This window comes from Vicugna pacos, chromosome 33, assembly GCF_048564905.1.
Source record: "Vicugna pacos chromosome 33, VicPac4, whole genome shotgun sequence".
Lineage (NCBI taxonomy): Eukaryota > Metazoa > Chordata > Mammalia > Artiodactyla > Camelidae > Vicugna > Vicugna pacos.
The window spans coordinates 9,834,652-9,862,568 of record NC_133019.1 but is presented as its reverse complement, the minus strand read 5'-3'; the positions used below and the strand labels follow the sequence as shown (position 1 = coordinate 9,862,568).

At 49.8% G+C, this 27,917-nt stretch overlaps 1 protein-coding gene across 1 annotated transcript in view; it reads left to right on the top strand.

Moving 5' to 3' along the window:
- Positions 1 to 27,917, top strand: part of GRIK4 (glutamate ionotropic receptor kainate type subunit 4) — a 388,102-nt gene that overhangs the window by 119,444 nt on the left and 240,741 nt on the right. The window lies entirely within an intron of this gene.

Genomic DNA, 27,917 nt, shown 5'->3' with positions numbered 1-27,917 from the left:
CAGAGGCCAAGCTGCAGGTCCCCGAGCTGCTCCATGCCACCTGGTGGGCACGTGGGCACGTTTCTCCATGCATATGCAGTGACCACTGATTGATGAGAAACGAGGATCTGTGACTCAGTCCTTTCCCTCACCCTGCCCTCGGCTCACCATGCTGCCTACTTAAAAAAAGGAATTAAAAACAAAATCTTCCCTCCTTCTTCCCCATTCACTTATACTGAAACTTCAAAACCTAATTTAATTCTGCTTAGCAGCAATGCAAAACGGTTCATATCCTTAAGATGCTTAATTTATAAGTGCCTCCAGTTATTCAGCATTTGCTGCCAGGTTTTCCCCTCCTCTAAATAAGTGGATAAAGCAGTAACCCATCAATTTCCATTTGTCACTAATGGGAAGCGGAAAGGGATGGAGCCGGAATCGGCAGCACCTTACGGGCCTCGGCTTTCCTGACACTTGTTCCCCGGGAGGGAAACAGAAAGTAGAGCTGACAGCTCCCTCCCCGGCCTGCTACTCGACAGCAGAGGGCTTCAGAGGGACCCCTCGTTCTCCCAACCCCACACGTGGAGCAGAGCTTGTCCAGTTCCATCAGCTCTGCTGGCGCACAGTTCTGGTTCATGCCAGGCCACTTCCAGCTGATTTCCAGCCAGGGGCCCTGCTGGCTGGCAAGGTCAGACCGGATCTCATCTCCTGCAGAGGCCAGGAAGCAGAATGAAGCCAGCAAAGGGAGAGGAAAGCAAAGAAAAAACCAAAACAGCAGTGCCGAGGCTTGTTTTTCTGTCTCCTTGGTTATCGTAGGAGCTCGGAGTTTTATGGATGGAAAGGTGCTAATTACATGGATTCCGGAGGGGATCTGGAGTAGGGCAGGGATGGGAGGAGAAGTAGGTCAAGAAAATACAAATAACTGTGCTTAGTGGCAGGCAGCCTTCCATGCCGCTGGACTGGACCAGTGTTGATGGCGCCGGGTCCCCCAAGTACTCCAGAGGCTCGTGGGAAAGGGAGGGGCTGCTGCTCCTTCCCACTTCCCAGGGGTCACTTCTCCCCACATTGGATTTTTCTGGGGTTCCTCCAAAATCCCCAGCTTCAGAGTAGATGGCTCTGAGAGCGAGGCTGCACCAGAGCGAAGGGACCAGGAATCTTGGAGATAAATTGCCCCTCCTGCTCCATCCCCAGCCTGGCTTGTCGGCTGGTGACAATATGGATGTTGGTAAAGAGGCGTGAGCCCATTACCCTGCCTTGGGACTGCTGTTTTTCATTCAAGTGAGGCACGGGCGGGAGATGCAGCCAAATTGTCTATCACGGTGTCTGTGTTTACCCCCTGAATGAGGTTTTGGGTAAGAGAAAGGGATTTTATTTATGGCAGTGAGGCTGTCCGCATAAATTCCCCAAACTCTCACACATATGTCAGCCCCCTTCAGTCATCTATCTTCTGAAAATGTCTTTTGATTTTGCTTCTGTCCCTCTGGGTCCTCTGAGTGATGACTGTGGGAGCCACAAGTTAATAAATGCCCTGAGACGACGCCTCCCCCCCATCTCTGCAGCCCTCCATTACTTAAAGGGACCATCGTCATTTCTTAGAGTAGTAAAGGATTCTAAGGATCCCATTTTCCAGTCTGCTCATTTCACAGATGAGGAGAGAGGCCCAAAGTGGGTGGTGACTTGGCCGAGGGCACAGGGCAGGTAGGGGTGGGGCTGGTGGTCGTGAGCCCCCCAGCCCCGTCTTCTTGCAGTGCTCTCTCCGTTGCCCACAGTAGGCTCCCTTAGCCTTTGGGTGAGCAGACTCACCTTCAACAGCAGGTGAAGGTCATTGTCTCTTGTAGTTTTCTCCCATCCCGTTTCTGATGTTAGCAAATGCTACCCTGGTCCTTGAACACATTACGAGCTCAGTATGTGTCAGCTGAATGAATGCTAGGCTACCCAGCCTGCCTCCCGTTACCCCTTCCCTGGCCCCTTATTTCATCCACACAGCTGCTCACTGGGAACCAGATATAACACGCCCCCGAGGTCCACTCCGGGCTTTTCCCATCCCTCTCCTCCGCCTGTAGAGCTCTTCCTCCGTTCCATCTTCTCTGCTTGGGAAACAGCAACTTCTTCCTCTCCATCTTCTTCCTCCTCCCCCTCCTCCCCCACTTCCTCCTTTGCCTCCTCCTTCTCCACCATCATTGGCTTAAATGCTCTTCCTCTGCAAACTTCTTTCCCAATATCACCCTGTCCCTCCCAGGGACAGATCATCTTTTCCTAACCATTCTCCCATCCCCCGTTACAGCACTTACTGAGTTGTGCTCTAATTCTTATGGCATTTTCCTACCAGACTCTGAATTCCAAGGGAGATCGACCCCCTAACACAGGTCCTGACACTTGATGTCGGCAAGCATGTCACACAGGCTCAATAAACGGGTGGGTGGATGAGTCCATGGCCCTGGTGAGACTTGGTTCCCCAAGGACATATATTGCGTATCATTGTTACAAAGTTTCTTCTGGCTCTTACCTGTGCTTAAAGAGGCAGATTCATTGGAGGAAGTAGGAGAAAGAGAAAATGTCCATCTATCTTACTTATACGAGAGAAGAGGAACAGGCTGGGGATCCTGATTGGGTTCTAAAGCAAGTTTTGGCTATAATGGTAAAAACAGGGATTCAACGATTCATTCATTAATTCACTCAACACGTATTTATTGAGTGCTGTGGGCCAAGCACTGAGGATATGGTGCTAAAGAATAATAATCCCCACAGTTACTCCACTTGGAAAGGCCTCCCTCTCTCCCAGGCACTGTGCTAGGTATTTCTCATATTTCAGGAGACCTTCATGTCAGAATTAATGATCCAATGTTAATAGATGAAGAAACAGAGGCTCGGGGAGTGTAAATAACTTGTCTGAGGTCACACAGAGACTGCAATTCGAACCTGTCTGTCTCCAAAGCTTCTCTTTCTGCCTTACCATACTGCATCTCGTTCACCCTGGAGACATTTGGGATGCCCCATTGTCACAGCAGTCACATTAAACATCTTCTGTTCTATCCAGTAAAGGAACTGAAAGATGGGAATCGTTATTGCCTTAATCGTCTCTTGCTCTTTTTTGATTCTTTTACTCCCAAATGATTTCCTAAGGGCACAGGCAAAGTCCATCTGACAGATGAGGAAACTGAGGCCTGGGGATTTGAGAAGCTTGCTCATGGTGTGACCGGGTCCTGCTCAGCGTGGGTGGCACTAGACACATCAGCAGGTTATTGTAGCAATCGGATCTCTTTCTCTTTTAAGGTTTCCCTGTGAGGTGAAGCGGCGAGAGCTTGGATTGATTTCACACTGTGTCTTACCAGCACCCCAAGCACTTTACAACTACCATTTTTTACTTGGTTGGTTTCTCCCAGTGCGCCCCAAGTCCTGCAGAGAGAATGTGAAACACACAGCGTTCGAATGTTATGAAGATGAAGATAACAAAAAAATTGAGGGAGGCAAGGGGGGAGAGTAAAAAACACTGGTTTTCTTATCCTGTTCTGCTGTGTATTAAATATATCGGACCCACCAGGATCCAAATATACCAGCGGAATTCTGTGCCTTGGGGAAGACTCACCATGGGGTGTTTTGAGTAGTGGGCTCCCGTTCATAATGTGACCACGTGATGTGATTAACGACATTTTGGTCAGCGTGTGACTTCGTCTCTTTTCCAAATTGAGTCACCCCATAAGCAATCAATAGATCTTTCACATTAGTGACAAATAGAAATTGATGACTTTCTCCTCCAGCTGTCATCTAGAGAGGGAATCTGTATACAAAGCTTTCTGGGACTCAGCCCCCTCCCCTGGTGAACACCTTTGGGGATCTGTGTCTTTCTTATTATGCCTGTATTCCTGGGTCTAGCCCAGTGCCTGGCCCATAGTCGGTACTTTGGAAGTATTTGCTAGATAAATTCTCTAATGGGTAAGGTTTAAATCTTGAACTGACTTGTCAGTTCTCAAATTTCTCTTCTCCCAGATACTGGTCAGTGCTCAAAAATGCAAACCAATTTTATTTAACAGTAAGTGTTCAAAATACGTCTTTAGGAGAGTGTTTTGCCAAAAGCAGTCTGTGAGGGTGTCTGCCTACACACGTGCTTGCACAAGGCCATCTCTCCTGTCCTTCGTGTCCCCCCACCTACCCTGCTGCCACCACATCTTCAGAGGGATGAGGGAGGTTTGACTGCATTAGAAAAGCATGCAGGCCAGTGTGTTGTGCAGAGTCACTCAGCCCACAGTGGGGTCATCTGTCCTTGCCTGTGGCTTGGTCTTTTGCCAGGAACACCACACTGTATACTTTCAGGACATTTGTCTTCTCTCTCACCTTTCCAGAACCCATTTGTGAGCTACAGCCTTAGGCCATAGTCTCTTCCATTGAGAGATGACGGTTGAATTAGGCCTAGTGACTCCACTTTACAGATAAGAGAAACTGGGGCTCCCATAAGGCGAAGTGAGTTGGCAATGGCCCATGTGGCGGTGCTGGGGCTCCTGACTCCACCCGTCTGGTGACATGGGTGCCACGGTTTATAGTGTATAACGTGTTCTTACACCTGTGTTAGTTCAGTTTCCCCAATAACCTGCAAGGCGGGGAGAACACATCTTGTCAAAGAGGAGCCTGAGGTCCACAGAGTGTGTGACTTGCTCATCTGGAGGGGAGGGGTGGCCTCCAGGGGAAGCGAGGAGAGGACATCTCCCAGGTGGGATCAAAGGGGGTCTACTGAGTCCAATCGGAGGCCAGCCGAGGTGGCGGGGCCCTCAATAACCTGTTGACAGTACATCCTTGATGGGTGAGGACTGAAAGCCACCAAGGTCAGCGTGCTGACCCCGGGACCTCACAAAATCAGGCCGCGCTAAAGAGAACAGGCAAGTCACAGCAGGGAAAATTATGTTTTCTTAAACATCTCGTGATTAATCTCTGGAAGGAAACTAAGAAAGACCCCTTAGCAGAGGTCTCGGAGGAAAGGGATGGGGCTGTTCCCTAACTAAAAGTCCGAGATAATAGAGCTGATTTCTGAAGAATTTTGGCGCGTGGCTGCCAGTGTTGGTTTGTACTGGAATGGCCTGCCTCCCTGGGCTCTCATTTTGCCTCCGCGCACGAGGTGACCCGCAGAGCCTGCTGTCTGGATGAGGCCCTGCCCGGCAGAGACGTGCATGGTTTGAGAGAACAGGCATGGTGAGACTTTGCCAGAATTTCAAAAACTTGTCTCCAGATTTGTGAAGTGGTTTCCAAAAGTCTTGGGATGGGAAGTGAGTCATTAGCAAGCTCTGTTTCTTGGTGGGGAGTGGTGTGTTGCCGGAGGAGGTGGAAATGATGGAGAGGGATTTGGGTTTGACGTAAAAAAAATGTCTAGCAGACAGATGGAATGGGCTGTTCTGGATGCTGAGGTCCCCACAGCTGGTGGTGGCCACAGGTGGTCTGGACAGGGATTTCAGCATCCGTGATGGGGCTGGACCTGTGACCTCTAGGACCCCTTTCAGCCTGGGGTCCTGTGAGATATGAATACTTAGCCTTGGCTCTGTTCTCCTGTTATTAGGGAGACGTGCTGTTGTCATTCTGTCCTCATTAACAACCACTAATGAGAGCTCAGAGTGGAGGTGGCCGTCTGCCTCATTTAAGCCATGACCCCATTTGACACCAGTGGCTTAAGCCAGATAGGATATGAAGCCCTCCTGATTCTTCTTGCTCTGTTGGTGTAGACCTGTCGGGGTATTTCTTTTCTCCCTGTGCCCACTGCTGGGGGAGTCTGGGAAGCGGGGCAGTGATGAAGCTGGTGGCAGCTCTCAGCTGAGTGCCTAAGTGTGTGTGAGCCCAAGTGGGCGGGTTGCACACGTGTGTCCTGGCAGAGTCCTCACATCCCACTCGCAGCCTCGCAGCTTGGCTGCAGGCCAGACCGCGGTCACACGCAGCCCTCCTTAGTCTGGATGAGGGGACACGCATTCCATATCGGCTGGACGGGAGCTGAGCCTTGGCTGCTGGGAGCCCTGGGCAGCAGGAGGCCTCAGAAGACAGCTGTCAGGCTGCCCAGCAGCCCCGCTGTGTCTTGTTTAGTGTGTGTTTCTTCCCATCGAGCTGAGATAGGGGCCCAGTCCACTTGTAGGGGGTCCCGTCGGGGAGGCTCCTTAAGTCCACACTGAGGACGGGCATGGTGCCGAGTGGTGGCTCGTCCAGTCGGGGCTCAACAGGTGTGTGTCCGTGACTGGGACGGTGCCACCATGCTGGACTTGGAAAGAAAACCTGGGTAACGGGGTGGGTGGCCACTGGGGCAGCCACCAGAGGGGCCGTCTTGGGTCTCCCTCCTCTCATTTCCTTCTGCCCTAGCTCACCCAGGTGCCTTCCATCACTGATCCAAGCTGATTGGGTTCTGGAGAGCTCGGGGACACCAGAGAGCCTTGATGTGTTCTGGGCAGCACGGGGATTGGCTCTGGAAGTTCCCAGCATCGTGTGCCACCAGAGCCTGGCTCTAACCAGACTGCCTGGGTTTGAATCTGAGCTCTGCCCTTTACTAGTTGTATGACTTTGGCCACAGTTTCTTCCTCTATAACATCGTGACAGTATCACCACCTCATGTTTTTATGAGAATCCAATAAAGTCATTGCCTAGAAAGCACTGAGAATGGTGTCCTGTCAGTAGTAAGTGCTGTGAAAGTGACATCTGCTGTTGGGAGTGACACTGGGTGGCCGCCCCGTCTCCATCTCTCAGTCTTCCCCTGCCTGGAGCACCCTTCACCACTCCTCCACTGACTGCTGTTTCTTCCCTTTTTCTAAACCCTGCTCTAAACTCACCTCTTTCTAAGAAGCTGAGGATTCTCACCTGGTATGGAAAGCTCTTACTTCCAAAATCTCAGCGTGCATAAAGCAGGCATGCCGACCCCGTCGCACATTGCACTGTCTTCACTGGTCTACACCCACCTGTTTCATAAACATTTAAAAAGCCTTATTTGAATTCTGTCTGCCCAACAAGCCTAAGAGCATCCTGAGAGATTGGACTCCAGCTTGTCTACCTTTCCAGTGTCGTGGGCTTCTCACACTGGGGTGATGGTCCCTGGTACTGGCTAGTGGATTTGAATGGTCTCCCATCTTAAAAACCTCCCTTAGCCCCTCATCCTTTTCCTGCTACTGCTCTATTTCTCTCCTTCCCATTGCAGAGAAATTCTGCAAAAGAATTCTTATTCAAAGCGGTCTCCATCTCCTCTCCTCTCTTACCCTACCAACAGGACTCCTTCCCATCAGAATTCCACCCCCATCCATGGTGTCCACATGGCCAAGTCCGATCATCTGTCCCCAGGCCTCACTCTACCAGCAGCATTTGACACAGTCCTTTACTCTTCCTTTAAACGCTTCTTTCTCTTGGCTTCTGGATCACCCTCCATTTTGGTTCTTGCCCTGCCTCACTGGCTCTCAGACGTCTTTGCTGATTCCTCTGCAATGCGGATGTGCCCCAGGGTTCTGTCCTTAGGCCTCGTCTCTCGCCACCCACTCCCGAGTGATCCTATCCAGTTTCATGGCTACATTTAGCTGCAGATGACTCTCCAATCTCATCTCCAGCTCTGACCTTGCCCCGTAACTCCAGACTTACATGCCTACTCACCATCCCCTCTTGGATGCCTGAGAGAAGCTCGAACTTGATGTGTCCGTGTCCCAAATCGAGCTGCCGATGATCCCCTCCAAGCCTGCCTCTTCTGCTGTCTCCCCCGTCTCATTCATGGTAACACCATTCTCTCTATTTAGTCTTAGGAATCATGCTCGGCCCCATCTTCCTCTGACATCCCATATCCTCCCAGTCAGCAGATCCTGTTCGCTCTACCTTCCAAGTATATCCGGAACCCAACCCCTTCTTGCCGCCTCAGCTGTGGCTTTCCTGTTCCAGGACAGAATCCCTTCTCCCCTGGATTTCTGCAAAGCTTTCCTACTAGTTTCTCTGCTGCCCTCTCACTTTTGTTTCTCAAAATGGCAGCAAGGGAATGATCCTTCTAAAGTATTAGTTGGATCATGTCAGTCCTCATCTCAACCCCTCCAATGCCTTCTCATCTCATCTCATGTCAGAGTGAAAGAAAGAGACCTCACGGTGTCCCACAGGGCCCTCCGTGCTCTGGCCCTGTTCTCTTACTTTCCGTTCTCATCTCTTACCACTCTGCCCCTGTTCACGCCATACCAGCCCCCTACCCACCCCAGCTGCCCTGCTGTTCTCTCCGCCTAGAACACTCTTCACCTAGATGTCTGCGTGGTTCACTTTCTCACTTTCTGTAGGTGGTGCCTTGCCCCCAGTCACACTCTCCGTCTCCTCTCTCTTCCTTGCTTTGTTTTTTCCATAGCACTTGTCACCATCTGACAAGCTGGTCCTATTTGTTTATTGTCTGAGTCCTCCATCAGACCTTTGTTTTGTTCTCTTCCATTTCCCCAGCACGTAAGACAGTGCCTGGTATACAGAAGGCGCTCACTAAATATCTACTGAATGAGTGGATGATGCAGACCCAAGGGAGGTCTCAAAGGAGCTTCAAATTTGAAAGTTGTTTGAAGGCAGAGATGATGATGGTCTCTCTTGACACAGAGGCGGTTTCTGACAAGTGTTCCTTGCCCAGGACAGCGCAGTGGCCCGCTGGCTCCCTGTCCCCATGCTCTTCAGTCCCTCGGTCCTGGGGCTGAACTCCGTCCCATTCCAGGGAAGTCCGAGTCAGCAGTTTAATGACTCAGCATCGGAATGAGTCCTGGCTGCCGGTCTTAAACTTTGTCCCTTAGATCCAAACACCAAACTGCTGACTTACAGTCCTCCCCCACCTGCACTGCCACTGCGGCGCTCAAGTTTCTGTCTTGTCATCAACCTGAAACCTCACTTTGACTGTGCCAGAGCTGCCCTGGGACTCTGGTCAGGCCTTACTTGTCCCAGTTTTCTGAGAGCCTGGGGCCCTGAATCTGGACCCAGCCTCCCAGCTGGGACCCTGTCACCTGCTTCCAGCTCTTTCCTGAAGCTGCCAGCGTTGGCTGGGATACCTGCCTCTTGTCTGCCACAGGCTTTCCCAGTGCTGACCCCTGCCTGTCTGCTTGTACTTAAAGTCACAAAATCTTGATGGTGGCTAGGGACACCAGTTTAACCCATTCCACTTTAGAATAGTTCCAACAATTGGTTTTCCTATCTACTGAGCCAGAATCTGCCTCTCTGTGCCTTCCAATGACTGTCCTGGCTCTGCCTGTCCCTCAGGGGCACACAGAACAGGCCTAGCGCTCTTCCTGTGACAGATCTGAAGCCCTGTCATTTCACAGCCCCCAGCATCTTCTTTCTTCCAGAGATTCATCATTAGTGCCTCTGACTATTCCTTCCTTCTTGGCATTTGGATTCCACTTGTCATCCTGGTCACCCTCCTCCGAATGGGTTATCTCTCTTCTCCTTCCCAGCTGGGATGTGGTTCCTCAGATCAGAGGCAGGCACTCCCCTCTTCTGCTTCCAATCCACTGCAGGCGCCTGCTCCAGCCTCATGGGACCTGGTCTCCAGGTCCAGAGGCCCTGGTCGGACCCATGCCCACCAAGCCCGACTGACCAGACTTTTGGTTAAAGAAAGCCCATCTGAGGTGTCCACCCACGCCTGTGAAATGCGCCCCACCTCCCGGCTCATCTCAGGCCGGCTTTTCTCTCAACCCCAGGCGGATGCTGCTTTGTGAACGCCGGCGGCAGGCTGCCCCGCGTGTGATGTCTGTGTTAAGGAGCCAGGTGCGGGGAGGTTCCCTAGGTTGTGTCACCCCTGTGGCTTCTTCCGAGATGCGCTCTTCCCATCCTTTATAGTGCACAGTCTTTCAAGCAGGGAGCGACGCGGGCCGGGGAGGGAATGCCACTTTGCTGGCAACATTCACAAGTTTCCCCTGGTGGCAGGGATCTAACAACATGAGACTTTGAGCTTCCAGCTCACAGATGAAAGAACAGGGCTTTTCCCGGAGATGACAGAAGAGGCAAGCATATAGCCCTGGGGGGCCTCAGCAGGAAGCTCTGCTAAGGACTCGCTCCACAGAGGCCCCGCCGTGGCCTGCCTGTGTGGGAGCAGAGCGGCGGGGCCCCCCCCACCTCTGAGCATCCCCCGGGAGGCTCAGGTCAGAGGACGGGGAAGGGGAGAGCTTCCCGATGGCCATTGCTCTTCCTGGAGCCCCTGGGGTTTCTGAACCTAAAGGGACCTTTACCTGGTTGAATGCCAATTTCCCCTTTAGAGCCAGTTGGGAAGCCCTTGAGCGCTAAAGGATTTTTTTTTTTTTAATGGAGGTACTGGGGATTGAACCCAGGACCTTGTGCATGTTAAGCATGAGCTCTACCACTGAGCTATACCTGCCCTCTGCTAAAGGAATTCAGTTGTGAAAAGGAAACAAGTGAAGTCAGTGGAGATGGAGTCAGGTGTAGGTGAGTGTCCGTGGATCGCCCCCATTGGAGCGCTCCCTGTGTTTAATCCACTTCTTCCTCGTCTGCCCACGAATTATCTCCTGGAGAGAAATACTCTTAGGAGGTGGACCAGGGGCTGCTGCTCTTGGCTTATAGTTACAGCCTGTAACTTTCGGGTCTCGCTCCAACGCCTATCTAATCATGAAGCTATGGAGATGGTCCCCTGGGGGAGCTTGGAGTTCACATCCAAGCCTTCGTATCCTAGGCATTAGGGAACAAGGCAACCTTGGATTCAAAATCATGGGTCTGACTCTCCCTTATTAGCCATGTCCCTTTAAGCGAGTTACTCAACCTTTCTCATGCTTAGTTTCCCATCTAGAAACTGGGGAGATGACACTTTGCCATGGAAGGTTATCATATTAATTGAGAGGAGATATGTAGAATACTAAACAATGTGTGTAGGATCTAGTAGTATTTAATGAACATTACTTCCCCTTCTTTTGTTTCTTTAGAAAATAGTTTGCCCAACATTATGGGCAAGTGGGATTCTGCATGGCCTCGCTTGGGAGTAGAATGGGGATGGGCTTTACTGACACACAAACTTGGAAATGAATTATAGGTTCAGCATGTGACCTTGCGCAAATTATTTGGCCTCTGTTTTCTACTATAAAATGGGGGTAATATTATCACCCTATATATTGAGGTTTATGTGTGATAATGTATGCAAAACGGTAGCACAGTGCCTGATAATTCATAGGAGGTCAGTAAATAATAGTTACTACCAGTAGTTCTGCCATAATTATTATTACCACAGTTTTCTGCTGCTGCCATAACGAATCACCACAAATTTAGTGACTTAAACTGGACAGATTTATTAATTTACAGTCAGAAGTCCAACGTGGGTCTTGCTGAGCTAAAACTAAGATGTCAGCAAGGCTGTGATCCTTTCTGGAAACTCTAGGGGAGAATCCATTTCCTGCTCATGTGGGTTGTTGGCAGAATTCAGTTCCTTGCGGTTGTAAAATCAAGGTTCTTGTTTTACTGCTGGCTGTCAGCTGAGACTGTTCCCAGCTTCTAGAGTCTGCTGCATCCCTTGGCTCATGGCCCCTTTTTCCATCTTCAAAGCTCAGGGTCAAGTCATTCTCACATCACAGCTTCCTGACCTCAGCCAGGAAAGGTTCTCTGATTTTAAGACCTCGTGAGATGACGTTGAGCCTGCTGGGATAGTCCAGGATAATCTCCCCATCTCAAGGTCTGTAACCTTAATCACACCTGCAAAGTCCATTTTGCCATGGAAGGTAACATACTGGCAGGTTCCGGAGATTAGGATGTGGACATCTTTGGGGACAATTATTCTGTTCTGCTGCTTGGATAGCTTCCAAATTGGGATCTTGAACCACTTTGAAAGCCTTCTCTTGAGCAGTGCTGTAGGTAGGGGACCATGCATGCACTTGGAAACCGGCCCCAGTCCACTCCTTGACCCGACTGCCTGACTCCTGTTGCAGTCAACCGTTTTGCACAAGAACCAGGCAGCCCAGAGCACTGAAGCTGATGCATTTCCTCAGTGGGTCGAAGGAACCCAACAGGACGGCCAATGACTGTGACTGAGATTGAACCACAGGAGAGAGAGAGAGAGCCGGGAAGAGACTGTGTAACGGGAAGCACTTCATCACGTTGATTTAACGTGTCAGGGTTCTAAAGGAGTAACCTACCAGCAGAATGTTGTCGGAGGCCGTGTCACGTGGGCTCTGCTGGACTTGGCTTAGAGTGATGTGTTTATTTCCTGCCATGGGGCCTTGAAAGAATAATGTCCCCCCAGAGTCCCAGCAGCCTGTCTGTCACTCTGCCTGTCATCCTTCCAGAACCCGAGAGATCCTCTTGTGTTCTAGGAAACCACGTGATGTGGGAAGGAACTGCTATGAGCAAGGAATTAGGGGAGCTGGGTTCTGAGGCTGCTCCACCCCATTCCTCTGGCCCCTGGTACTTATGTGATGATGACAGTGCCCTGCAGCAGGCTAAGGTCTGGGGGAGATACTGGAAACAGGATGTTTTGTTGTTAATGTTCTGATGTGGAAAAGCAGGACTCAGACATGAGGGAAACGTGGGGAAGCACAAAACACGGAAGCCTTGGCCCTAAACAGCGAGCTCCAGAGTTAAGCAGTGGTGACTGCGGTCCAGGGACCATGGGCACGTTGGCACTTTGGGCTTCTTTTTACCTTCTTGATATATCGCCTGTTTCCATCCAATGAAAGGGCAGGGGACCATCACTTTCAAGGGCCATGTCACTGGGGATGGAATGACATTTGTGTGCATTGAGCATCTAATAGGTGCCTGTCACTATCTATAAATGATATAATTTAATTTTTACAACAATCTCCAGAGGTAGGTTTGATAATGTCTGCTTTGTAGGTATCGAAACCGAAACTCAGAGAGGCTACGTTCTCCCATGCAGAACAAGGAAGACCTTGTATTTGAACCCCAATTTCTTTGGCCCCAACCCTGTGCTCCATCTGCCACACTGGGCACCTCCCGTTTGTACCCTTCCTGGGCTCCCCTCTGTGGAGCCCCTGGGAGGAGTGGGCAGAAGGTGGGCTTGAACGAGGACACCCGGGACACTTCAATTTCGTTACAGCAGCAGAAGGCAGACGCCTCGCCTGAGCCCTCCTTATTGCCCCCCTGCCCTTGCAGGTTCCCTTGGCAGACATTTGAGAGGGAGAAATTAACTTAAAATTGAACTGCAGGAGTGGTGCTGAAGGCACCTTTAGTCTAAAAATAAGAGCAGAGGCTGTGCGGCTCAGAGAGGACGCGTCTGCTCACTGCCTTTATTTATAGCCGCTTATTTATTAGATTCCAAATGATGTTTAACCAGGAATCATATGGCAGTGATCTTTGATTACTTATGCAGCTAATGGCTGAACATATATTATTATTGCTATTTATTCAGCGCTGTTAAATCTACTGGGTGCTTCTCTCCCAGGAAGGCACCGAGGAGAGGGTTCCGGAGAGTCCTTGCCTTCTAAGATCAGCAAGGCCCTGGGGGAGGAGAGGAAGGTGGCTTGGCGGGTGGCCCTAGAGACCAGGCGAGGGGCTCTGCAAGGAATACTTTCCTTTTTTTGAAAGTAGCGATCTTTTGAAATAGAAGGAGTGGGGATGGGAGTTGGAAAGGACACTCTGAAAGGGAAAGAAGTGTGTACGGTAAGAGTCAGGGCTTTTGGAATCAGAAACATCTAGACTTATAATAATAGCAACATTTATTAAGTAGTTATTGTATGCCAGGGACTATGCCGTTCAAAATTCTTTAATGCTACCAGTATGTCCATTTTACAGATGAGAAAGCCGAGGCTCAGAGAATTAAGTAACTTATCCAGGGTCACACAGCTTGGTGTGAGGCTGGAGCCAGCCTTAAAATCCAGGCTCCGTCTGCTTCTGGAGACCATGTGTCCATTATACTGATCTGTCCTACTTCAAAACCAGTGCCCTCTCCTCTTTTGCTTAAGCTTAACTTTTTGAATAAACAGCCCAAGAAAAGGATGGAAAACTTGTTGTCCTTGAGGCCTGGAAAGAGTGTGGAGCCTGGAGTTCTTGGCATCCTCAGACTCTCCTGAAGTGCTCGGCGTGAACTACCAGCAGTCCCCAGGGCACGGTCCACCCCTGCCTCTCCCATCTCTGGGCCCTTGCTCCCTCCACCTGGATTACTCACCCCTCACCTCACCTGCCCCGCAGAATTTCCTTCATCGTTCAAGACCTCGCTCTTCCTCTAAGGAAACTTCCCTGACTGTCCTTTCCATCCCCACTCACAGGGCTTTCTGCCTCTCCGGCTCCCGCGGCGCGGTGTGGGTGACCGACCACCTCAGCCCTCAGCTCATAGGACACAGTGACTAGAGATGTTCAGGCTTTGGTTTCTTTGAGAAACTCAGTTAAGACCACATCTTCCTACCTGTCACTCCTCTGCCCTTGCTTTTAAGGTGTTCAGCAAACACGGGTGGACTGAATGAATGGATGAATGAATGACTCAGTTCTTATGCTGGGCTGCCATGGAGAAGGTATCAACTCCCCTTGGGGCCATATACCCACTGGCTTTGAAAATGGGGACCCTGGGGCAGGAAACAGGGACTACATGAGCTACCTGACACATCCTGAAATAGAACAGCAAGGAGCCTGGGACATTCTGATGGGGGAGAAGGGAAGACGTTAGAAAGGCTGGGTGCAAAAGGCGGGTTTCCAGAGTGTCCTCCCAGTGCCCCTCTCGTCCCTGTACCAGACATGCAGGCTCTGGCCTTTTCAGTACTAGCAGAACACACCGTGTGGAGCATTTGACCTTTAGAAGGAGGACTGTGTGCTTGGCCCAGCATCGCAGAGGCCCCCTGCCCGGCGTGGCTCTGATGCCGGACTCTCACCCCGGGAGGCACTGCCCCTCAGTGGGGTGGGCCGGCGTCGCGCCCTTTCACCCCAGCCCTTCATCTCTGCAGACACTGCCAGAGGCTGCCTGGGGTTTGGCCAGATGCCAGGCTGCTTGAAGTGAGGCTCCTCAGACAGTCACAAGAAGGGATCCAGTTGGAAGAAGGGTAGAGGGGGCTGGGGAAGAAGCCGGGTGGGGCAGGAACCGTGACCAGCTGGAGAAGCTCGGGGCTCAGGAGAGAAGTCCAGGAGGAGAATGAGTCCCAGGCCATGTGAGCTGTTGAATTTTCAGGGGTCACATCACCCCTTGGGGCCCCCGTTTCCCAGGCCGTGGTCTCCCCGGCCCCGTCCAGCTTGGGATTCTGTGTTTCCGAGTGGTTCTCCTCTCTGGAGGCCACGCCAGATGCACTGGAGCCTCCTGACTGTCCCCCTCCGTTGTTTTCTCTTCCCTCTGCCCCTCGAAGTATTTACTGTCCACCTGGGTCTAGATTATCCCCTGATTAAGTGCCATTTAGCTGTTGGCTGCCCGTTCACTCAGTTTTATAGACACGTTCAACGAGGCACAGAGGCCAAGGCCTGATTTTGGAGAGGGAGGGTAATGAGAACAGGGCAGCAGCGGCCCACTTAGATTGGATTTTCATAAAGTTTCCAGCTAACCTAAATCAGCCACATCACAGGCGGCCCAGCGACCGCTGCGCGTTCCGGGTCAGCCCGGCGCTGCCTCCCCAGGCTGGGGCCCGCCAGAAAGCACGGGATCTGGGCTGGGGGGCATGGCGGTGGGACCCCTGCTGGAGGGGAAGTGCTGGTCTCAAGCAGAGGCCCCTCCTTGACAGCAAGGGTAGGGCGGCTATTGCGAAGCGCTGGAGGTGAAGGCTCTCGGAGGGGAGGCGGGTTGCCTGCTCTTTCAGCAGCTGTTAATTAGTTGCAGATGATGAGATAATTCATAAAAATTAGCAGTGATTTCCTTCATTGTGTTAATATCACCGGGCAATAAAACTGCTGTTAAGGATGACTTTCCTCTGCATCGAGGAGCAGGATGTCAAGGAAAAAAGAGCCCTCCGTGGGGTGGAGGGAGCGAAGAAGGAAAACAGAACTGGTGAGAGAATGACAAGGGGAGTGATTTCCAAGCTTTGGCTGGAATCATCGGAAAGAAGTCAAATTGAAATGCAAATCCTGTGTCTCTCAGAGCTCTGGCGAGGAAGAAATGCATTTGGTGGTGTCACCTTGGCGGCGATGGGCAGCCAGACGGGCGGCGGGGAGGGCTTCCCCAGCTGCTCGGTGGAAGGAAAGATGGCCTCAGCTTCTGCCCTGATCAGGGAGTTGGCCTGGGCCCACGGGAGAGTTTTCCGGAGGCAGGCCATGCTTACTTATGAGGCCTGTGAGGTCCTGCATGATCTGGCCTTGACCTCTCCGCCTGCATCTCTTAAAGCTATTCTCCTCTCTCGCGCAACTCTGCCCACACTGGCCTTGAATGTGCCCAGAGCCCTCCTGTCTTAGGGCCTCACCCATTCTGTTCCCTTTGTCTCGACCATGATTTGACCCCCCTGCCCCGCAGATAGAGTGTCATTTCTGCACATAAGCCTTTGAGCTGCACTCCTAATGCCTGATGCAGTTTCCCCGTTGCGTGTGGGGAGTGAGGGATGGATGGATAAAGAGTCTTCCCTGCTTAAAATCTTCTGCAGTTACCTGTGGCCTACAAGTCCAAACAGCTGCGGATAGTACCTGTGTTAATTTGCTAGGGCTTCCATCCCGGATACCACAGACCGAGGGCCTTAAACAACAGAATTTTATTTTCTTACGATTTTGGATGCTGAGAGTCTAAGATCAAGGTGCTGGCAGGTTTGGTTTCTCCTGAGCCCTCTCTGCTTGGCTTGCAGATGGCCGCCTCCTCACCATTTCCTCACGTGGTCTTTCCTCTGTGCACGGGCCCTGCTAGTGTCAGTCTACGTGTCCAAACTCCCTTTTCCTGTAAGGACGCTAGTCGGATTGGATTAGGACCTGCCCTAATGACCTCAGTGTAACTTAATCACCTCTTTGAAGGACGTATCTCCAAATACAGTCATAATCTGAGATACAGGGGGGTTAGGTTTCAACACAGGAGTTTTAGGGGAACACAGTTCAGCTCATAACAGCACCCGTGTGATCCAGCCCCTGCCCAGCTCACCAGTCACGCCTCCACCTACCCTCCCAGCTCTGCTCTGCTGGACGTTCCCTGAACATGCTCTGCTTTTCCCATCACCATACCCAGAAGGATTTTGTCCATGTGTCTGCCTGATGAATCCCTACTAATTCTCTGAAACCCAGTTTAAATGTCATGTTTCCCATTTTTTTTTAAGGAGAATTAAGGCTTTATTTCCTTGTTTCACAAATAAAGCTGGCTGTGTTGGTTGCTTTTTGGTGATTAGTGAAAGAAGTGTTCCCCGGCGCTGTTTTGCGCTCCCTTCCTACTGTCCGCACTCTCCTGTGTCATCATGCCTTATAAACACCTTTATCACAGCAGGTTTGCTAATGAGTCTTTCCCAAATGTGCTATGCTCTTTGGAGATTGAATAATCCAGGCCAGAGATGATGTTGGCTTAGGTGGGTGACAATGGAGGTGATGAGAAGTAAACAGGTCTTTTTGAAGTTGAATTGACCAGTCTTTGTAGTAGATTGGATGCGGAGGATGAAGAAAGGTTAAGAATGGCCAGGTTTCTGGCTTGATGGACTTGGTAGCCAGGGTATTGTTTATTAAGAAGGGAAAGAACGGAAGGGGAGCAACCTTGGGGTTGGCGTGCGGGGAAGGGGAGAGCACGAATTCCTTTTGAGAGGTGTTAAATTTGAGTTGCTTATAAGACATCCAAGTCAAGATGTCAAGAAGTCAAGTGGTTACAAGATAGTAGACCTCAGAAGAGAGATCTTGGATGAATATATAAATAGAAGAGTCATCGGCATGTAAGTGGTATTCTGAGCTTTGGGATCAGGCGGTCTCCTAGGGAGAGAGTGGTGTGGAGAGTCTAGGACTGAGCAACCTAAAGCTTTCATTCAAAAAAAGAAAGATACCATTTTGCAAAGCAGACATGTTCTGGTGAATCCACAGTAAACGGCAAGACTAAAAGTAGCTACAAGACTTAACCAGCCAAAATATTTTGACTGGCAAGAAAGAAAGGAAAACTGTGAATTTTATGTCTCGGCGGCATACTGGCCAATGATGGTAGACTAGTCATAGAAAAATAGGGAATGGTCCTGAAAGACCAGCATGTCTCTTGGAGACCAGCTGACACCATGTTATGCCAGTGTGACCTCACACCCTGCTTTGAATAAAGTGGAACACTGGCCCTGGAGTATCCGTTTGCCAGGCTGGAGAAAGTTTTGCCTAGTGATGTGTCGGAAGAGTCTCAAGGGATAAATCATGAACACAGACTTGCAAATAAGTGCAAAACGTTTCCAGACCATTAACACTTTCTGGTAAGCCTTCTTTTCTGGGAGAAAACAGATTGCAACGAACAGCATATGCATTTGATTTAATTAGTGACTGATTGATCCATTCTCTAATTCATACTCCGTATTATGACCAAGCCACTGTAAGTCAAGGTTAGGAAGAAAAAGAAGGATTGTACTTGATTCCTGACCTCCAAGGGCTTATGGAGACAATACTAACAGCTATGAAAAACAGAATGACAGTGTAAGACAAGTTAATAACTAGAGGAAGGCAAAGCATGTAGAAGTGTCTGATGAAACGTGGAGACAGTACACGGTATAAGAGCCTGGAAGAGTGAGAGCTCACTCTCTTTGTACCAAAGTCATCAAGGAAAGCTTTTCTGTGCTCATCTGACCCAAATGTTTATCTTGGGGAAGAGAAGGAAGGGTGCTTTTTAGTGTGTACAGGAGTCGACGGGATGGAATGAAATCTCTGAGCTGTATACTTCTGCGGAAGGTGACATTTAGATCTGCTGCCATCTATTGGTGAGTGTGGAAAGGAGCCAGGAGCATGGTCCGCAGGTGGTAGAAACAGAAGGTGCCAAGAAAAACTGGGTGTTGGCACCTACCTCTCTGGGACAAGTAAGCTTTGGTCTAGTCCACTGTCATTAAAAATACGGTCCTGATACCAGCAGCATTGAAATCACCTGGGACTATGTTAAAACGCAGACTCTCAATCCCTACTCCAGACCTACAAACTCAGTATCCATGGTTTACCCAACCTCCCAGGTGATTCTCATGTTCATTAAAGTTTGAAAAACACTGATCTTGTTCTGGTGATTTAAGACGCAGAATTCTGGGCTGCTTCCCAGCCCTCCTCCCTAGAGATTTTGATTGGTGAGACTGGGATGAGACCTGGAAATTCATATTTTTAGTAAGTACCCTCAGATGATGACTTTTCTGCCACCAGGAAAGTTTTGACAGCTCTGCTCCAGCTGGGTCCCTGGGTCAGGCCAGCTTTCTCACCATGCATCTGCCTGGATATAGGCGATCTTCTTTACACTGAAATCATTCTTTTCAAGACCACCAATTAAATGGCTTTTTCTTGGTTTCTCAACCTCCTTTATCTCTGTGCAGCAGTTCCCAGTTTTGGCGACCTCTTCCTTTTAGAGGCTCTCTCTTGATCTTGGTTTCCATTAGTCTTCTTGCCTTGTTCTTCTATTCTGAACTCCTTTTTCACTGCTTTTTCTGATTATTCTTCTTCCCTGAGCCCTTCACCCTTCCCTCGCTCTTTCTGGGTTGTCTGGTCCGCTCTGTGGCTGTAATTACCTTCTGGATGTAAACAGCTTCCACATCATCTGCAAGCATAGGTCTCTGCAGCCCCAGCTGTGTGTGGGAGGTCCCACACGTGGGACAGCACCGTTCAGGCTGAGGACCCATGATGCTCCCCTCAGAGGCAGCCAGTCTGTGGGCTTTAGAACCAAACCCCCTTGGGTCTGAATCCTGCTCTCCTCTTGTCTGCTGACGGATCTTGAGTAAATTAATTTACTGTTGAGTCTCCTTTTACCTCTAAAGTGAGATTAATAATACCCACGTCAGAGGATTATTTTTGAGACCAGTTGGGATAATGTATATAAAATGGGTGACATATAATAAATGCTTAATAAATGTCAGGTTCTTTAAAAAAAATTCTTTATGCTAAATCTCTCCATCAGACTGAATTCCTTGTACCCATCCTACTTTTTAAAATTAATTAATTTTTTTTGCTCTATCTTTGTTCATACTCTTCCCTCTGCTTGAATCATTTCCAGTTTTGCTGTCTTTCAAGGTCAAGTTCCCTTGCCACCTCGGCCCCGAAGTCTATGATCAACTCAATACCAAATCGGCTTTCGCACACACTTGTGTATTTCTGTTACTTTTATGGTACTTAGGTCACTTAACCCTTGTGTTGTAATTATTTAGGCACATATCTTCCTTGCAAGGCTAAAAGCTCCATTCAGGCTGGCCTTCTGACCTTGTAATAGTTTTATTTCCCAGAAGGCCTGCGCATTGCCTGTCCTCTTCAGGCGGGAGAAGCTCAAATGTCCTACTGGTGGTGGACGGGCTGTGTCACCTTCACATATGAAAGCCAACACGTTACTCTCCATTACATATGCTAATAGAGGGAGCAGCGATGTGGAGAGTCAAAATAACTGGCTGTCCTAACATGACTGCTTTTGGCTCTGGAAGGCACGGTGATGTTTCTGCTTCAGATTTACCTCGCTGATCACGTTTTATTAGGCACACATCACTACTGAGTCTGCATTCCATGAGCGTACACCATCTGGAAAAACTGAAGAGGGTGATCCAGAAGTGTGCTGAGCACTGGGAGAAGCTGGTTTAGGTTTTCATTTGTCCAGGTTGTAACCCACAAAGTGAAGCATCAACCCCAACACAACTGAGAGACGGCTATTTTAATATTATTCCTCTCTGAGCTTTCTCTGCTCAAAACGCTTTATGACAATATGGGCATTAGTCAAGGGCACGATAATCACTTGTCAGCGACCTTAAATACTTATGGTGATGGAGCAAAAGCACCGTGGTCTGAATTGATGCCAGACTGTCATAGTAATGATACGGAACATTTATATAATGATTGGTAATTTATAAAGAGCTTTCACGTATGTTATTTAATTTTATCTTCTTGATGCCATGAAGTGGATAGAGTAGGTCTCATATTCCTATTTGACAGATGTGGAAACCAAGGCCCAGAGAAGTTCAAGGACTTCCCCAAGCTCTTTTAGCTAGAGTCTAGGCAGAGCCAGGGGACCACAGCTCTTGTCTTTACCCTTGGGCCCCAGTGCTTTTCCCACTTTCCCAGTCTCCTCTAATGACCCTCAATTTCTTTAAGATGCTCGTTATTATTCACTTTAAACACTTCCAGGTGGTTCTTTTTATAGTTTCTAATTTTTTGGTGAAATTCTTTATTCTAATCTATTTCGTAAATTTTCTTGCAGTGCTTTGAGTGAATTCATCACATTTAAAGTTCTTTTCTTTGAATGCCGATGTCTGGCTCACCTGTGGGTCTGTTTCTAGTGTCTGTTTTCCCCCTTGGATTTTGGTTGTATGGTTCTAACTCTGGGCATGCCTAGTAAATTTTTGCTGAATGTTAGACACTGGATGGGCTGAAGATGCTGTGATCTTCAAGAGAGGGTTTACTCTTTGCTAGACAGGGTGCAACCAGTGATCTTAATCCAACTGAAAAAGACTGAACTGAGTCCAAGCTGGGTTGTGTTTTAATAAAGGCTCAGTCTGATTTGCCCCACTCCTGGGAATGGTCAGCATTAACTGAGAGCCTTGTGCGTTCGCTGGGTCCCTTCCTTGCTAGGTCCTGGATTCTAGTCTTGCCTTTTCAGTATCTTAATACTGCAGGAAAAATCTGCTTCATAGAGGCTTTCGGCTTAGTGTTTGTTTGTTTGTTTTCGTTTTGTTTTGTTTTTGGCTTTCTGTTCCATTCAGCTTCAGAATTCTATAAATGACCCCAGGGGAAAACTGGCCCCACACTGAGGCCCCTCGTGTCTCTAGTTTTCTCTTTCTAGTCCTAATCCTGCCAGAAGCTCTACTGGTTTCTTTGTCCCCTGGCAGCAGCCCTATGCCTATGTAAAGCCTGGATTCTCAGCCTCTCATCCTGCACCCAGAAATGGCAAATCCTCCCAGGTTAGAAGTGGCTGTGGAACATGAGCTGGCCTCTCCTCACTTTCCCCTCTCTGTAATGATGTGCTCTCTAATCCTGTTGCTTCAGCAGGTCTGTGATGCCTTAAAACAGATGAATATTGTATTTTATCTAGCATTCCTAGTTGTTCTCAGTGGAAGCAGTGATCGGCCATCACAAGCTATCCCATCCCACGCGGAAGTGGACATTAAATGCTTATTCTCAACACCTACAAGCCACAGGTTATGTGGGCAGTTCTTAGCTGGGGGCCACGGGAGGTGGCCTAGCCAACCGTGGGGTGCACCTTCCCCACGGCATTTACCAGAGTCTGTGGGCTGCCCAGCCAGGAAGAAGGCAGGGAAACGGATGGGTTGTAACTTCGTGGCCCAGGAGGAAGGCGTTCATTAGGCTGAGGAATGAGTGTTCGGCAAGCTCAGGAGGCCTCGATACTCCATCAGGTTTCTAATGATTTTGTCAGAGTGTTAATCCCCCGGGGTGAGCAGCAGCATTTTGATATCAGCAAACAGATTGTGTTTCTGCCCAGATAAGCCAATATGGAGTCCTGCATGAGAACTGAAAATAATTCATCATATTTTAATGGGGCTGAGTGAAACTAGTCAGAAACAACACTGGAAATAGGGTGACGGGGCTCAGACTGGAAGTGGGGTGGAGATGCCCTGGACACGGGGCTGGCCATACACGTTCTGAAGGGGGTGTGCTTATGGATGCGGGTGTGAAAGAAAGAGCGATCATACACACAGAGAGTGCTTCGGGGATATCCCCTTCCATCGCAGGGCCCTTTCTGAATACCTGGTCTGGACCAGGTCCTGCGAATGTGGAGGTAAAGAAGACCGAAGTCCTCCCCTTAAGGACCTCACAGTCTGGTTGGTGGTGAAGGTGACAAGTGGTCGGGCAGTTAATCACAGTAGTACCAGGTGCTGGATGTAAGAATGTCCCTGCTGCCTTGGGAGCGCAGAGCAGGGACAGGGCTGTGGGGCTGGGTGTGGGGCAGGAAAGGCTTGAACTGGTCTCTCAACTGAACCAGCTGGGTGGGGCGGAGGCGTTCTAGGCAGAAGGAACAGGCTGAGGAAACATGCTGCTATGATATTGCGATAATATGCACGTGATTCTACAAAAACGGGGAGTTTCCACTGCCTCTGCCACTGCCCTGGTCAGTCCTTCATGACCCCTTGCCTGGCGAGAGCCTTCTGCCTGCCTCATATCTCTCACATCTTGAGTTTCTCCTACATGCTGAACCCATGTTTTTTTCCCTCTAAGATACAGGCCTGACCATTGTTGTTCATCACTTAAGAACTTCTTAGGGTTTCTCTTATTTATAAAATAAAGTACAAACTCCTTGGGGTGCATTAAGCCCTTCTGTTATCTGACTGTAACCTACTGTCTTTCACCATCTTTACTGACACCCTCCCGAGCCCTACCCTGGGGCCCCGTTCTCTGGTTTTATTGGACCACTATTCCTGTAGACAGCCAGTCTTTTCCTGCCCCTATGGCTTCACCCGTGGCACTTCTTATGCCTGAAATGCCCTTCCCTGCCATCTTTGCCTGATGAAAGTCTGCTCTTTACTCAAGACCCAGATCACATGTCACCTCCTCTCTGTAAGGTTCCCTGGTCTTCCCTGTCAAAATGATTCATCTCTCCTCTGAGTTGCCTAATAGTTTACCCCTCTGTTAAAATAAATCACTTTCTGCCAATCTCACAGCTTTTATGTCTCTATCTTTTGGTGGCTGCCCCCACCCCACCCAGGGCAATCTCCTTGAAGGCAGGGAGAATGCCTTATTCATCTTGTAGTCCCCATGCTCGATAAATATTTATTGATCGAATGAATAAATGAGTATTGAATAGGCTTCCATGTGTTTTGCCCTAGGTATCTCGTATTGTAATTAGAGGTTTTTGTTTGTTGTTCGTTTGTTTAGTCAATTTCCGGCGAAAAGCAGGATAAATTTTACGTGAGGTTTGAGAAGGACTGTAAAAGTGATTTACGGTTGGGTAGGAGATCTGTGCAAACAGGTCGGGGAAATGCTCACAGTCAGTTCTGCCTGCTCCTTGCGTCGCTCCAGACCCTAAATGCAGAGTACAGCTGCCTTCAGCAGCCCGGCCAAGGCCTGGTGCCCTCAGGCAGAATGTCTCCCCCGCCACCCCCTCCACCGCCCTCCTGAGAGGTGCGTGGCTTTAGTGTGTGCTGTTGAGGTACCGGATAAAAATGCTCACTCTGGAGAGAGTGCTAAGATGGTTGTGAGCAGCTTGCACATACAGCGAGCGCTCTGCAGTCCCACGTTCGGGCACAGTCTTTTTGTGGGGGTTTGTGCTCTTAAGCACATTTGCACCAGTGGAGAGAGTTGTTTCCTTGTCCAGCCACATTCTGTCACGGCCAGCCCTGGCAAAGCCCACATGGGGCTCACATTCGTGACCTTGGCCTCCAGGCCCCATGCTCCAGCCAGCCAAGCCAACCACCGCAGCAGGGACTGGCTGCACCTGTCTCTTTATTTCGAGAGCAAAGTTGAGCCAGGGCGGCGGGCAGCTGAGCAGCCGGCACCAGGGCCCTGTCTGTCGGGGGCTGGATGCCCAGAAACAGCAGCCCAGCATGGAGAGTGGGAACACTCTTGAGAGGCCCAGATTGGTCCCAGAGGGGCCATCTCTCTGAATGGGGACAACATCCCTGGGACCTGTGGCTTTTGCTTTCTGATGACTTTGCACCAACAAGCCAGGTGTCTTGGCCCCCACCTTCCCACCAGCCAACGTTCCCAAGGCCCAGATTTAACTTTCCCTTACTTTAGTTTCAGGCCATTTCTTCTTTTAATGGTGTCCCAAGCTGCCTGAAATAATTCTTGCCCTTCTTTTATGTGGCTCTGTCTCGTATATTTATGGGAAGTTATCATGTCCTCGTAGGCCCTGGTTCTCTGGGTTCCACAAAGTATGTTCCTTTAACCTCCCTTTATAGGTCAAGCCTTCTAATTCCTTGAATCATTTTTATTACCTTCCTTTGTGTTCAGTCTCCCTGCTTGGCTTCTTTTAAGAGCAGGAATGCCTAACCTTCAGAATGTGTTCACCAAGAATGTCCCGAATCGGGGGGACAGTCAGGGATCTGGCTTTGGGGACTGTTGGCTCCTGCCCCTCCGCCATGCTGCTCATGTGTGCTTCTCATCTTGCCTTGGCCCCACTGTTCCCAAATCACCTACCCTAAACGTCACCTTCCCATACAATGGGCTTGTTTTCACTATGGCCCACCCCCAGACTTGGGCTGGGGGCAAGTCATCCTAGGAAGATTTAGGATGGAAGGAGGGAACCCACAGGTACTGAACACCTGTGACCTATAGCGCCATGCAAGACACTTCACCTGTATCGTCTCCATGAAATCTCTCAGAATCATATGAGATATAAATTATTGCCTCTTTCCACAGTTAAGGACTGAGGCTCAAAATTGTGAGATCACTTTCCTGTGAGCATGTGGCTAATAACTAGTGTATTTAGGATTTGAACACAGGCTGTGAGATGACCCTAAAAAGTCTTTCTTCCCACTCTATGCGGCCTCCTTTAAAGAAAGTGGGAAGAGAGGGCTTTGCAAAGGGAGCAGTAGAACTCAGAGCAGCATTAAGGTGAGGGCTCTGTTTCCTTTGTCCTCACTGAACCTGGAGCCTGGGGACCAGTGGCTTTCTTCTGGCATGTCCTGAAAGAAAAAGAAAAAAAGAAAAGAAAAAGAAAAAAAACTCACTTGCTTTGGTCCAAATGCCTCTCTCTCTTTATCCTGAATGCAGGTTATTCCTGCCTCTTGTGCAGTAGGACCTGTGTGTCCCCAGATACCCTGCCGCTGGCTTGACGGGACGTTTTGGGGTTCCCGTGACACTACTCCCCACTCCTGAGCTGGATGAGAGCCTTCTGTAGCCTAGAGCCTGGGAATTGTCCCCACTGGTTGATGCTGCCCCCAGCCCTTTCCAGCTCCGCATTGGGCTGCTGTGAGGGTGCCCTCCTATGATGTGTATGCGCTGGATTGGGCTAAGCATCGCCCTTCTGTGGGTGGCCTCCCATCCCACTCCTCTCCAAGCCCAGCCAGGCAGCAGGGGAAAGACATGAGGACCCAACTAGCAAACTAGCCAAGTTCCAGTGGTTCCTGGAATGATGGTCGCCTTCCCTGCCACAAAGTGGCGAGGGGGGTACAGGAAGGGGTCTCCCATGGTGCTGTTGACACTCTTGCCCCCACCCCTCGCCATTGTAAGAGTGCACAAGAGCAGTGCCCCATGAGAATGTATCAGGGGAAAGGCTTGATTCCCGAACTGGAGGTAGCCAGTGCCTGTGATGGCTGGGAGGGAGGCCAGAGAAAAGTTGGCTCAGCCCCTCCCTCGGGAGCACACTCAGCCCTTGGACGACTTCTGAGGCTTTGCTTCTCAGAATCGGCCCCACATTTGCTCATTTCAAAGCCCAACTGTAGTCACCGTGCTGGTCTTTGTGCTGGGCACTGGGGAGACAGACGAATGAGACGTGGGACTTGTTTTCAAGGAGTGAGCCATCTAATGGGAGAGATGACACATGAGAGATCATGACAGCTCAGTGCGGTGATGGCAAGGATGGAGATGTGCACTAGGGAACCGGAAGCAAGGCACCGACCAGCCTAGAACAGGGGTGGCAGAGGCAGGAATGGTTTTAAGGGAGACGTCCCCTGAGCTGGGTTTAGAAGAAGAGTGCAGTTGGGCCAGATGAAGGAGATGTAGACGCCAAAGGGGAATTGTAAGTAGGACAGACAGGGAGTTGGGGAGATGGGACTGGAGAAGAATCCTAGGCCCAGCTTTGGAGGCCCCGTGTGACCGAGAAGGAAGCCTGGACTTTGGGAAGAAGGAAGGGAATCTATTAAAGAAGGATTTTAAGTAAGGAGAGGGCCTTGGCAATTTACATCTTAGATAAATCACCCCAGTAGTAAGATGGAGGGACTATTTGAGGGGGGTAAAACTTTAAAAAGAGAGATCAATTAAGAGACCGTTGCAGTAGACTGCCCATCCTTTCATCCATCCATCAATCTATCCATCCATCCTTTTCGTAAATATTTACTGAGTACCTGGTGTGTATGTGGTACTCACTGGTGAGTGTGGATATATAGAGGTGGATAAGAAAGACAGAGTCCTGGCCTCCAAAGCTGACATAGGAGAGGCGAAGAGGCCCAGACCTCTCTTGTAGAGCAGATAGAGGAAGGAAGATGAAGTAAAAAATTATTTTGGAGGTCAATTTAGTAGGATTTGGTTTCTGATTGGGTGGGGCGGGCAGCGCGTATGAAGACGGAGGCCGAGATGTGTCTCGCTTTCCACTCTGGATGACTGCAGTGGCTGAGTCAGGAGGAGGTCTTCCATTAGCATCCTTAGCACCCCAATTAAGCATATAACCTACGAAAACGCAGCGCACTTGCCATGCAGACTCAGCTATAAGACTAGTTCGCTAGCACCATTGCCTCTTTCTGCCTGACTGCCTTTCATTTCCTCCTATAAAATCCCAGAGCTGCCACTAGGAGCCAGGGTGACTGACATCCACCAGGGGCAGATGGTGAGCGGGTGATGTGGTGGACTGCAGGTGCCCAGGACACCCAGTAGGCAGCTGGATACGCAGGTCTGAAGCATGAGAGATGGGGTCTGGACTGGAAGGGTAGCTTTGGTGTTGTCAGCAAAGGAAACCACGACAGCAGACAAAACAATCGTGAGAAGAGTGGTGCTGGGAAAAGAACAGTGGACTGAACGGTGAGACGCTTTGGCCCGAGCCTCAGATTTGCCATTCATCTGCAGTGTGACCGAAGACCAGCTCGCCCACCTTGGGCAGCCTCAGGGGCCCTCATCTGTAAAATGAGATGATCAGACCAGATCGGTGGTCTCTAAACTTATTTTTTTAATGGTTAAATCTTTTGTTTACACACAAAATCCCAGTAGGTAAAAACTGAGCTGCTATAATCAAAGCAGGATTTTAGGGAATTCTCCCCACTCATCTCCCAGTACCCATCCGCAGCCCCTGAGGGTGTTTTGGGGAGATACAGTCTGAGGACCGGAAATGTATGGGACTTCTGAGGTCCCCTGCACCCAGCGTCAGCCTCCTGGAG